Here is a 13,324-nt window from a genome sequence, read left to right as displayed (position 1 = left end):
CAGACCATTTCCTCACCACTCACATCCTCAAGGCCACAGCCCTGGTCATGTGAAATGATTTTTCTCAAGATGACATAATAGCCCAATTCACGTCTCAACCAGGTAGATTAGTTGTCTTTCTCTAAGTCTTCAATCTTTTCTATGACTGTTCCTTTTTTCAGTTCCATGCCCTACCCACCCTTTCCAACGTTCCCTGCTTTCCTCCAGCTCCAGAGCTGTGCTTTTAGAGTCTTTCATAACTTTCAACTCCATGTCGGATATCTCCACCCAGTATTTCGGTCTCTTTCTGTATATATTTCTCTGACCCCTTCCTACCTTGGGGACAATACAATATGTAGGGGCACTTGCAAACTGATGGCTAAAAGGCTGGGTGCTACCTTTAGCTTTCAAACTTTCTCCTTTAAAAAAAATCTTTGTCACTTTTATAAAGCTATTGTTGGACAAGTTTATACCTTGTATTCATATATTTGGTATGACACTCCACACAAACCCTGAGTTGTTTAGCTTTACTTGTCAATGTAGCTTTTTAGTGCTAGTCATGAAACCTGTATCAAAGAATTTCAAATTCTGCACTGAAGAATCTCAAATCCTTATGAAAGGAAAATCATAAAGTATATATTATAACAATCCTTTTTGTAAACTAAGCAACATATGCAAGTAGGTATAATTTCAACAAAAAGCTTTGCATTGTACAATCTACTTTTTTTTACAAGGGTGCAGGTTGTCATAACTGCCATAATGGGTCAGAGACATTCATTACTAGCAACTGAAATACAAGTCAAATAAGGATCACTTCTTTTTCCCCTAAAAAATAAGGTAGTATGCAATCCAACTATGAATGCACTAGGTTCCCCCACTATTCTAGTGGGGTGTTCTAGTAAACAGTGCAGTGTCTCTAAGCTCTTAGCTGCAGAGGTAGATCTTTATGACTAGACCAAGACTGCGGGAGTAGATCAAACCCAGCTTGATGTGGACACAATAAAATGGACCAATTAAAGGGGTACTTAGTCCTTTGATTTTTTAAAAAAACTATTTGAAGGTTTTTTTTAAGCTCATCAAATAAAGAATTAGATGTCTTAGAAAGCTGGGGTCGGGAATTTTTTTGGGATTACTTTTTAAAACTTGTTTAGGGCATTTGCTTCTCTCCACGAAAGGAAATCAACGCTTTACAGATAATCGATAACTCACAATCTGCCATGCTGGAGGGCCACCATTCCACCCACCAAAAGCACAAAGGGGTAGTTGCTACTAGTGGTAGCCAGCATAAACTCCCAGAATGGGGCATTTTGAGGGAGTGTATGGAGGTTAGCTGGCCAAAGATCAACTGGATCCTAAGCTACTCCAGCTATGGGTTAGTCATGTGAGGGGCCTGGAGCTGCTGCAGCCAATGTATACTTTTCTTGCTCCATCCTCTACCCTGGCTGGCACAAACAGTGGAGCTCCAGATGCTGTGGTGGCTCCAACACTGGTAAGCCCCTGTGCCGCCTGGCGGGTTCAGATTGTGCCCTTTAATTTTTAAAGGAAACTAGGGAGAGATTGTGAAATAATGCACTATCCATGATAGAATGAGAGTGTCTCCTGTACATACAAACAGCCTCACATTAATCTTTTAAATTAGGCTACTAACATGCTGTTTGTCGTATAGATAGACACATTTTGAGGTTCAGAAAGTGTATCTTATTCAAAACCACTAAGTAATTCACAGCTGAGCTGGGACTTGTATTATGGTTAAACATGATGTGAAGGCTCCAATACCAGTAAACTGTCCTTGGCACAGTCATGTACTGTTTAAACTTTTTTTTGCCACTGCTGCTATTAATGGAAGTTTGCCATCTGCATAAATGATATAAGAGAAACCTTCACATGCATGTTATCCTCAGTGCTTGGCCCTCTGAATACAATGTGCTAAGTATACAGAAGGACAGAATGTTGCCTACTAAGAATGGTACACTGTGTGGTGTCTGACCACTGCCCAAAACACAATAAAACTCACAAAGCAAGTGGAAATTTTAAACATTTGCTCCAGGTTGCTCGTTAATAATTCTTCCTAATTTTTATCTGGTCTTTTCAATGCTCATTAACTGGATCAATAGTAACGTACTGATGACTAGCAGTAATTCCGCCATCATTATTAGTATTACTGTTCCTGACACAGTAGTTGCAGCATGTAAACAGATTTCTTCTTTATTATTTGAGTCGTTAGTCACTTCTTAACCAAAGTATCCAACCAACTTACAACACCGTTAGAAACACAAATGTATCATAAAAACAAAACGGACAACCCCCATCCCCTAACAGCCATAGGAAGCTTTGGCAACAGACTAATAACAAACAATGGGTTGTATTCAACTAAGACCTACTCAGAACCACTGAAATTAATGAACCTAAATTAGCCTTAAGTGACTTCAGTGGGTCTACTCTGAGTAAGACTAGCAACACCACCCAATATCATCTGAGTCTATCAAAAATCTGGGGGGAAATGTAGGTGTAGCTGGCACCGAAAATATGTCAGCAAAGGAGCCAGGCAGACATCACTGGGGAGTACAATCCACAGATGGGAAGATGCAGCTGAGAAGGTCCTATCCCTTGTCACCACCCTCTGAACATCCCTGGGGGGTGAGGATCTGGAGAAGGGCCTCAGATTAAGATCAAAGAGTCTGGGTAGGTTCATACCAGAAGAGGCATTCCATAAGCTATTGCAGTCCTGAGCTATAAAGAGCCTTAAAGGTCAAAACCAGGTTTATGACCTCAACTCTGGGCTTGTAGTTTCTTAGAATGTGTGTTACATTTGAGTGTGGCCTTTTCAGTACTGTATTACTATGCGGATTCTGGAAACATCTAGAGCTAGCCCTTGGCCAGGATAATTATATCAGTTATGGGATTTAATTGTATAGTGTGCATTATCCTGCCAACGCTGAGTGTGTTTAAATTTCATTTGATCACAATGGGAGAGATTTAAGCAATTTATTTCTGTGTAGTGAGACATAAGTGTTTTGCTTTGGTTGGCTGGTTTTGCTCAGCCGCTTACATATGTCAGTAACAATTTTCTCTTATAAAGGGAACCCTTTTGGCAAAAACATGACTAAGCATAAATAAAGATGCCCCCTCCCTGATTTTGGGACAGTAAGAATGCTTTCTTCTGTAGATATTTCATTTCTGCTTAACATATATTGATTTCCACTTCCATGTGTAAGTAGACAAAATCTAACATCCTTAGACATTAAAAACTGGATTAAGAATGCTGATATGGAGTTCCACAGGTAGCAGTCAACAGTAGGATCTGAAGTAGGGTCCGCTTCAGGTGAGCAACTGCTGATAGCTCCCTAGCTGTGGTTGGGGAAAAAGTGGCCATTAATTATGAAGGTGACTTAATAATAATAAAAACAGTAAATTCATAGCAGTGTGGTGTTAACACCACAGTAACACTTTTTGGTTGAAATAACAAAGTTCCTTTTCTGTAAGTTATATTCATTGTGTGAGACTCAGCTCCTTTTAAAGGGTTTTTGCAGAAGCCCCATCACAGCTACATACACCAATAACAAGCGGCTATATTACAGCTGACCCTCTTCACCTTGAGCAGTCTCCTGCTCAGAAATAACACTAGCAATTCCCAATTCTGTTTTTTCTGTATTTCAAAATGCGGACTCCTCTCTTCTCCTCACTTTGTGCAGCTCCTATGTGAAATGTCCATGCTTCTCCTATAGCATATTCTGACTTCTCAGCTACTCTGGAGATTTGTCAGAAGTTGTTAGGATTTAGTGACTTGGGGTGAGGCCATACAGTAACTCGTTCAGTTCTTTATTAAGAAACATGCAAAGTGTTTTCTGAGAAGGATGGAGGGTGGCATTGGGGCTGACTAGAAGAAACCAAAATAGTTGCAGAAAGCACATGTTATGTTATGTTATATGTTATGTTATATGTTATATGTTATGTTATGTTAGCATTTATTTCTAGCCCGCCTTTCAGCCCAAAAGGCCTCCAAGGTGGCTCACACATCAATAGAAAAACATGAATACAAATAAAAACAACACAATCTACAAGAATTCAAACCAACAAAATTGTAACATTTCTAAAAAGCAACAACTAAAAACAAAAAGCAGTCATCATCTTGATAAAGGTGAGTATCTAGAGTATCAATTTGGTAGTCTGTCTTAATTCATTCAAAATAGCCAATCTTCTAGTTCTATCTTCAGAACTATATGTTTACACTTCTAGTTACATGGTTTGACAACACAATTCTAAAGAGAGAGTGTGAGTAGTGCAGAAAGGAAAGCATTTACAAAACCATGTAATGTTTGCAACACCGGTATGATATAGTGGTTAGAAGAGTGTTGGACTAGAACTCAGGATACTCGGGTTCAAACCTCCACCTACCTATGAAGCTCACGGGGTGATCTCGGGTGAGTCACTGACTCTCAGCCTAATCTACCTCACAGGCTTGTTGTGAGGATAAAATGGGGAAGGAAAGAATCATGTACACCATCTTGAACTCCTTAGAGGAAAGGTGGAATATAAATAATAATAATAAAAACCTTTGAGGCACTTAATAAGAGGCTTTTAAAACTAAAAACTGCATGCACATAGCTTTTTTTATATATACATTAGTTTCCCTATGGCACAACTTTCTACCTATGGCCAATAAACCTCATAGTCATGTCCCAGACAGGCTCAGACAATATGTAAAACATGCAAAATATACAAAGCTAAAACAAACAACAGGAACAAAATACTTCTAAGAGAGTGTTCACTAAATGAAATTGATATGTTCACAAGCACCCACAGGCCCAAATGAAAAGGTGCTTCTTACGCAACCTACAGAACTGAAGTAGGAAAGACTCCTTGTGCAATAGAAGCAAGCAATCCTATAAAGTGGGTTTCATAAGTGAGGAGACAATTTTCAAGGAAACAAGTACAATCACAACAAAGGAGGCAGCAAAGAGGACATGTGCAGGTTCTGATGTGGATGTAGATGTACATTATATATAAATATTCCTATTAGCATCATCTTTGCAATGCCCAACATTCTTCAAAAGGAAGCAACCAGTGATGCAGCACAATCCTCTACAAGCTTACTCAGAGGCCTTAACGAGTTCAGGAGTGGCTTGGTCCCAGGAACGTGGGCACATTTATTTAAAGTATTTTATAGCCCTCATCAACCAAAAGAGGATCCCAAAGTGGCTTATAAAGATCAGTAATAAGACAGTCTCTGTCCTCAAGCTTGGAATCTAAAACTTTTGTGCAATGATAACTCATTTGTTTTTGGTGAACAGCCTGTTTCTGTGGTCTTGTATGCCTCCTAATTCTGAGGAGGCAGAAAGCACAGAAAATTGTCCCAATCCAGTGATCTGATGCCATGGTCAGTACATGCAGCTGCTTTGTTAATACCCCTCATGCCATTCTCTTGCACATATACAAGCTGTACATATGTTGTATCATCCACATGCAAGAACATGTATAGCAGCCCTTGCCAACTTAGTGCCCTCCAGATGATGTTGGACTACAACTCCCATCAGCCCCAGCCAGCACAGCCACTGTTCAGCGATGATGGGAGATGGCGTCCAACAGCACATGGAGGGTACTAGGTTGGAGAGGACTGATGTATAGGATCCTGCTGCATATTGGGGTGGGGGCTGGGAGAACTATGGAAAGCATATTCATGATAACATATACATTGGATCTACAGATCTGCTGCGTGTGCCTGTTGACACAATGGAAATGTGATCTAATCTGCCAATCAGTTACTGAGCCATATTTAGTGTTGTTCTTAACATATAAAACCCTGAACAACTCAGGGCCAAGTTATCTGCAAGACACCCTGGCCCTGTATTAGGGATGGAAGACAAATTCAGTTCAGTCACATTTGAAGCTGAATTTGTTAGATCAGCACTTTCTGAAACAACATGAGAACCAAAACACAGCCATCCTTCACAATTCACACTTTTCCTAATTTTGCAAAACGGTTCTCCAACTAAGCAATGTTTGCAGAAATGCACATATTACTGGAAAGTGGGCATAAAATTAACAAATTGGTGAAAATAACATACATAAATTCATTACATTAGGGGGAAATGCGGCAAAAATGTGTACATTGTTCAAAAATTTGTTTAGTAGGAGAAATTCTCACTAAAATGCTGGAGAATTTTCATTAGGATTTTTTTAAAAATTACAACTTGCTGCTCAAATGTGGAGAGCTGAATTTATGATTGGAAAAATGAGAAACTGAGAGAACTGAAATTGAACCATCTTTCCATCCCTACCCTGTGCGGACCTGTAAGATCCTCCGGGGAAATTCTTCTCATCCCCACAGAATAGCATAAACAGTGACCTGACAGCAGGTATATTATGTTATTGCCCTGTATTATGGAATGTGCTTCCCTCTGCCATATGTGAAACAGCAACCATCAGTGACTTCAGCCATCTTGTAAAGATTTTTACTTTTGCCTAGGCTTTCCCTGACCCATAAGATCAGCCCATTTTATGTGTTTGAATTCCCTGAATTCCTATTTTATTCATTTTATATGCTTTTATGCTGCTGTTTTATTGGTGTGCCGTTGTATTTTTGTTTTAATCATATTGTTTTTGTACACTGCTTAATTTTTCAAATATTAAGTGGTTTTATAAATGCTTTAAAATACATATGTACATAAAAAGTCAGCTAGCTTGTATTCTAGCTTACCTTCCAGTATCTGGCTTTAGCTAAGGAAGGTTATATGCACCTGAACCTGCAATAAAGTCTGCATCTACAGAAAGGCCTCTAATCGTCCTGCTTTTTCCTACACACATCACTGGATGTGTCCTGATTTTACTGGGAATGAGGGAGCCAGAGAGCATCTCTGTACTGGGGTCAATGTGTATTATTTATTTCAATATTATTACTAGTTATTAAATACTTTTTCTTGTGCAAATTTCTTTATTAACTGTCTCAACCATTTTGCAGCTCATTTTGCTAATATGAAACTGAGCTAGTGCTACTTATTTGCATAAATTGACCCAATGAGAATGGAGGACAGAATTGTGATTTTAGATTACTCAGGTGTGTCTCACATGTACATTGTCCATGGAAGCTATCTTTATCTCAGGTTCTTGAAATAATGTAGACGACTTTTAATTTTAAAAGCTCCTGGGTCACAGATGTGCTTCCTCCCCCCCCAAAAAAATAAGGGCCTTATTCTGATAATAAATCATATATACTAACAGAGAACTCAGTTATCTGACTGCTTATCTGAATGTATCCCAAATGGCACTGTCAGCAGATGCAGGGAAATCCCACAGTTTTAGAAGTACCCCCTGTCAGACCCCTACTCAGGGTCTGGTCTCGTAATGGATCTCTCACACTGGCCCTAGCACAGGTCTCTCATGATCCCACTATTAGGAGCTACCACCTGACACTCTGTAATGCAATACTGCCCTGAGACTGTGCCTTAGTCTCCTCCACAGATTGCTACGTAGTGTCTGGGTACACTTATAGGCTACAACCCACCTGTATCTTTCTGCCTTTAAAGATTACAGCCCTGGGTTGCTTTGGATACCTGCTGCTGTTACACTATCTCTTCACCGCCAGCATTGATACTGTTCCCAGCTTTGGTATTTGCTCTGCCCACCCTTCTGGTTTGTAAATATCCCAGCCAAGGATCCCAGCCGATCAGGTGTTGTTAAACCAAAACTATTTATTTATTAACACAAGAAATAAACAAGATTACTTTAAGTTCAGTCAACATGTGTGTGGTTACATATAATAGTTTTCTCTTTATATATCTTAGTCCTAAAACCTGCCTCACTACCCGCCTAAACACAAATCCACCCCTCCAAAACCCAGAACCAACAACCAACCACTCTCCAACTGTCATCCTCTCATTTATACCTTCAATCTCCCAGACACTCAGCCGATCACAACTGAGCATTCCTCAACATTCCAACCCATGTACTCCCCCCTCTCACTCACTCTACTTACCACATTTACCCTACAAAACTGATACTTACCATAATTACTGTATAACATTTACAGGGGCATCACCTCCCCCCAAAAAAACCTTCAGTGGGGAAAAACTCTAAGCTTGGGGCAACCCAATACAACCTAGTGAGGATTGTGCATGCTTAGTGGTCATAGAATGATGGCTCAGTGTTGGAGTGGGGGAAATGGAAAACTAGCAGAGATGGGGAATGAAATGGACTATCCTTGAAGAAGGCATAGGTGGAATCCTAAACAGGAACTCTCCACACTGCAACATTTTGCTGCAGGTCCCTCTTGTTTTCTGATTTCACATTCTTGTATTACAGGTTGGTAATAAAAGGAATTATAAAAAGCTGCATTTTCCATATTTTAAAAAATCCCAATTTTCTCCAGTTTTATTTTTTTCTATGTAGTTTCAGCATTGTAACTGATAATGTAGTCTTGCCTTATGGAATACTTGACCCAAACCAGTTTATCTCCTGATGCATACATAGTGTTTCTGCATGCATAAGAGCTACAATGCTCACATTGTTAAAAGGGGCAATTTCACTTAATTAAATAAATGGGGAAAGCTATGTGTGTAGGAAGTATACACTGGAGACTCCACAATCATATTATATTTTGAATCAGGATGCCTGTTTACAAACATGAGTTCATTTTGTTTGCAAATGTGGACCCAGCAGCAGGTGCTCCCCTCCCATTGTGAATCCGGTATGGCATGTTTTCATCTTGCTCCTACCTCCAGCATTAATTTGCATCCCAGCCTTGCCTACCCACACAAATAGGCTTGATCTGTATGGAACCTAGGATTCTCACTGTTGACACTACACAAAAACTGAACTGACAATGAAATTGAAAATGATATTGAACTAAAAACAAGAATGGAAGCTGAAATGGCTTCAACTCCAGAAATACAACTCTTTCTTTTTTGGTAGGCGAGTGGTGGTTCTGTTCTGAGTTGGTTCAAAGAAGATCTTTTACATATTCAAAGTACTAAAGCAAATAGCTTTTAGGAGTCTGAGGAGGTCTCTAAAATGGTACCAGTGTGTGCAACAGCACCCTTCAGAACTTCTCCAAGTGCTCTAACCCAGTGGTTCCCAAACATTTTCCCCCATGGACCACTTGTACATTGCTTGGGGTCTTGGTGGACGACTTAAATGATTTTCCTGCCTGTAGCAGCAATTCCAGTTCCATAGAATTCAAACTGTGATACAATAAAGTACCATATAAGAAATAAAAGAAGTAATAGAAATGCAATATGAATATTTCAGTGCAATGAATGTGCTGCCTCCCCTCTTCAACCATAAATGCACAGGCACTCAGAGGACCACCTGAATGAAGCTTGCGGACCACTGATGGTCCATAGACCAGTTTGGGAATCTATGCTCTAGCAAATACAGAGGACTTGAGGGAGGGATATAGAAGAACAAAAAGAATGAATGAGATGTGGGTTATAGCAATATTATCAAATTGTTGTGGGTTGATGGTAGAATACTTGAAAAAACAACGCAGTCTCAAGTGGATCTATTTTACTAGATCCAATGCGTATGTGTGCTCTCGCAGTCTGGCATTCTGTTCCTTCCCTCCTGACTCCTGTGTCCCTCCCATCTCCCCTCCCCCACTCCAAGATCACTCTGGCTTTCCCTTCTAACCCCTTGGTTGCTCTGCTTTCTCTTCAGCTGCTCTAGTAAGTATCTGAGCATTTAACTGAGAAGGACATTGGGGTAAAAGAAGAAGTGGGAGAGCGTGTTGCTCTTTGAACTTCCTCCTTTAGCTCCATGTTCTTTTCAAGGGGAAAAGGGGTAAGTGGTCTTGCCACCTCATGCCAAAGGGGGAAGTCAATGGGAGCGAGTGGGTACACACAGCCAAATACAAACATGTAAAGGCTGTATTAGCTGAAGGTGTGTGTGTATGATATATATATATATGGTAGTGATATCTGACTCAGAATAGACCCACTGAAACCAATAGACTTAAACTAATCATCCATTTATTTCCATGGGTCTACTCTAAGTATGACTTAATTGGACACCACTCATAATATATATATACAGCGCCTTGAAAAAGTAGTAAGATCCCTGACCAATGCTCTCATATTACTGAATTACAAATGATACATTGTAATTTGATTTTGTATGATATTTTATTTTGAAAAACCTGAAACTCAAAATCAATTATGGTAAGGTGACATTGGTTTTATGTTGGGAAATGTTTGTAAGAAACATAAAAAAATGAATAATGTTGCTTGCATAGGTATCCAGCTGCCACACATTAATATTTGGTAGAGCCACCTTTCACTGCAATAACAGCTTTAAGTCTTTTGGAGTAGGTATGTACCAGCTTTGAACACAGTGTCAGAGGGATTTTGATCCATTCTTCTTGGCAGATTTGCTCCAGGTCGTTCTGGTTGGTTGGACATCACTTGCAGACCACAGTTTTCAAAGAGCACCACAGATTTTCAATGGGATTGAGATCAGGACTTTGACTGGGCCACTGTAGGATATTCACCTTTTTGTTGTTGAGCCATTCCAGTGTTGCTTTGGTCTTGTGCTTGGGATCATTTTCCTGCTGAAAAGTGAATTTCCTCCCAAGCTTCAGTTTTTAAGTGAACTGAAGCAGGTTCTCTTGTAGTATTTCCCCATATTTTGCTCCATCCATTCTTCCTTCCATTTTAACAAGATGCCCAGTCCCTGCTGATGAGAAGCATCCTCACAGCATGATGCTGTCCCCACCATACTTCACTGTAGGGATGGTATGTCTTGAGGCATGGGCAGTGTTAAGTTTGAACCACACCTAGCGCTTTGCATTTTGGCCAAAAATCTCTATCTTGGTCTCATCTGACCACAAAACCTTTTCCCCACACAGCAGCTAGTGCACTCTCATGCTTTCTGGCAAATTCCAGACGTGCTTTCAGATGGTACTTTTTGAGTAACGGCTTCTTTCTTGCCACCCTCCCATGCAGGCCAGTGTTATGCAGAGCTCTCAGTATGGTTGAGTGGTGCACCATTACTCCACTACCAGCCACTGAACACTGTAGCTCCTTCAAAGGGATTGTTGGCCTCTCTGTGGCTTCTTTCACAAGTCTCCTTGTTTGAGCACTGAGTTTTGAGGGACGCCCTCTCCTTGGTAGTGCCTGGGTGGTGTGAAGCAGCTTCTACTTCCTGATTATTGATCCAACTGTACTCACTGGGATATACAAACAGTTGAACATTGTTTTGTACCCTTTTCCTAATCTATGCATTTGTATTACATTATCTCTCACTTCTGTAGAATGCTCTTTGGTCTTCATTTTCCTTCAGATCCACAGCCTGACCAATGATCCTTCAACAGTGGGGGTTTTATCCTGACAACCTGACAGCACCTTTAATGGTTCACAGGTGGAGACCAATGGTAAAGTAATCATGTCCTCGATAGGGCAATTTCTTTCATCTGTGTACATTGGGAGTTTCCACACCACAAGGGTTGAATACTTATGCAAACAACATGTTTCAGTTTTTTATGTTTCTTACAAACATTTCCCAGCATAAAACCAATATCACCTTACAATAATTGATTTGAGTTTCAGTGTTTCAAAATAAAATATCATAGAGAACCTCCGTTTTGTTAATCACAATTACATGTGCGTGTGTGTATATATATATATATATATATATATAAAATATGGATATATCCATATAATATGGATATTTCTCCCTTGTAAAAATACTCACTTATGAAAACTTAATGTTGTGTATTTTGCATGCAAGTATGTTTACAAAAAGTAGACCTCTGAGTAACTCCAGCTAGAGAAGTTGCAAAAGCAGATGAATTAATTCCTTTTGAGATGTGTGAGTTGTTTTCCTTTTGAAATGTGTAAGCTGAAGCACACACTTTTTCACCACAGGAAAGATGTGAGAGTTCCATATTTAAGATGTCATTTCAACAATGTAAGAACACTGCAACACAGGAGTTAGGATGAATTATGAAATGGAGAAGAAATTTACAGGTACTGAGTTCTGTTCAAATAAACATGTATCAACTATACTGGGCACTAAACTCGGTCTGAAGAAAAATGGCATGTGTCACTTACAGGAAAGATCATAAAGGTGAGATGGGTGGCTCTTCAGTACAGAAAATGATGAGGATGGAGACCATTTGTTTACTGCTACTTCTTTTTTACTTTTTTTGCATTTTCCATATTAATTACAAGAAACCATACATATAATAAAAAACTCCGAACCCCTCCCAAATTATTCCATGTGTATATATCAATTCCACAAAAGGAAAGTTTTAGAACAGTTCATGTGTCAAGTTTGTAGATGGTATCAATTGTTGAATATCATTGTATGTTTCATAAGGTGGCATTTGTTTACTTATTGAGAAGGTAAAAGGTGTTAAAGTTACACCAGAGCAAGAGTTATTGAGAATAATGAAATGTAGCATTAGCCAGGAATGGAACTTGTGAATTCTCCTATCCTAGAGCTTTTTCAGGAAATGGGATAAGTTCTCTTTGGGACTGGGTATAGCAAGAAACATTGCCCCTGCAGGGAATTGGATGCTGACCATCAAGGTCCCTTTGGGTTGTCTGATAAGATCCTTTATTCTTATTGAGTAGCCCATATGTTTCAAAGAGAATATTTTCATGTAATTATCAGGCTTGTTGAGCACAAAGTGTGGAATGTCAGGAATGCATGCTAATTACCATCGTTATTCAACTATCAAGCAGCTAGGTATCCACAGACATAATTAATTGCCTTCACATTATGTAATACATTTTTATCTCTTTGTGTTTGCTTCTTATTATAGAATACAAATTTTATTACGCAGTCACAGACCTAGTAAACATTTATTAGTAGCCTACCACCCTTCTTGAAATCCAAATTCCACCTATTTGGGCTTTCTGTCTCTTTTCCTGTGGAGCTATTTACAGGGTGATTTACTCATGTCCCCTTTCAAATATCCTTTTTTTCCTAATGCAAAGATGGGTACCTGTTTTAAGCATAACTTTAGTGTCTGAGACATTTGTGGGTGTGGATGAAGCCGCACAGCAGTTCCATCTTATCATCCCCTCTAAGTGTCTGTAACCTGGATCAGAATCCATTCTTTTAGCTTCTATGGCCATAGCTGCACAGGCATAACTGTAACTACTTCTACTACTGCCTTTTCCCTGATGTACATATCAATTCTTGGGAGACTTGCAAGGGAAAATGAATGGTAGAAGAAGTTACAGTTAAGCGCGCTAGGGTGTACATAGAAGTTAACAGAATAGATTCTGGGGAAGGGTCATAGCTTAGTGGTAAAGCACAGGCTTTACATGCAGAAGGTCCCAGGTTCAATCCCTGGCACCTCCAACAGGTCTGGGAAAGATTCCTGTCTGTAACTCTGGAGAGCTAC

The sequence above is a fragment of the Rhineura floridana genome, chromosome 9, assembly GCF_030035675.1.
Source record: "Rhineura floridana isolate rRhiFlo1 chromosome 9, rRhiFlo1.hap2, whole genome shotgun sequence".
Classification (NCBI taxonomy): Eukaryota; Metazoa; Chordata; class Lepidosauria; order Squamata; family Rhineuridae; genus Rhineura; species Rhineura floridana.
Note: the sequence above shows the minus strand (reverse complement) of the source record.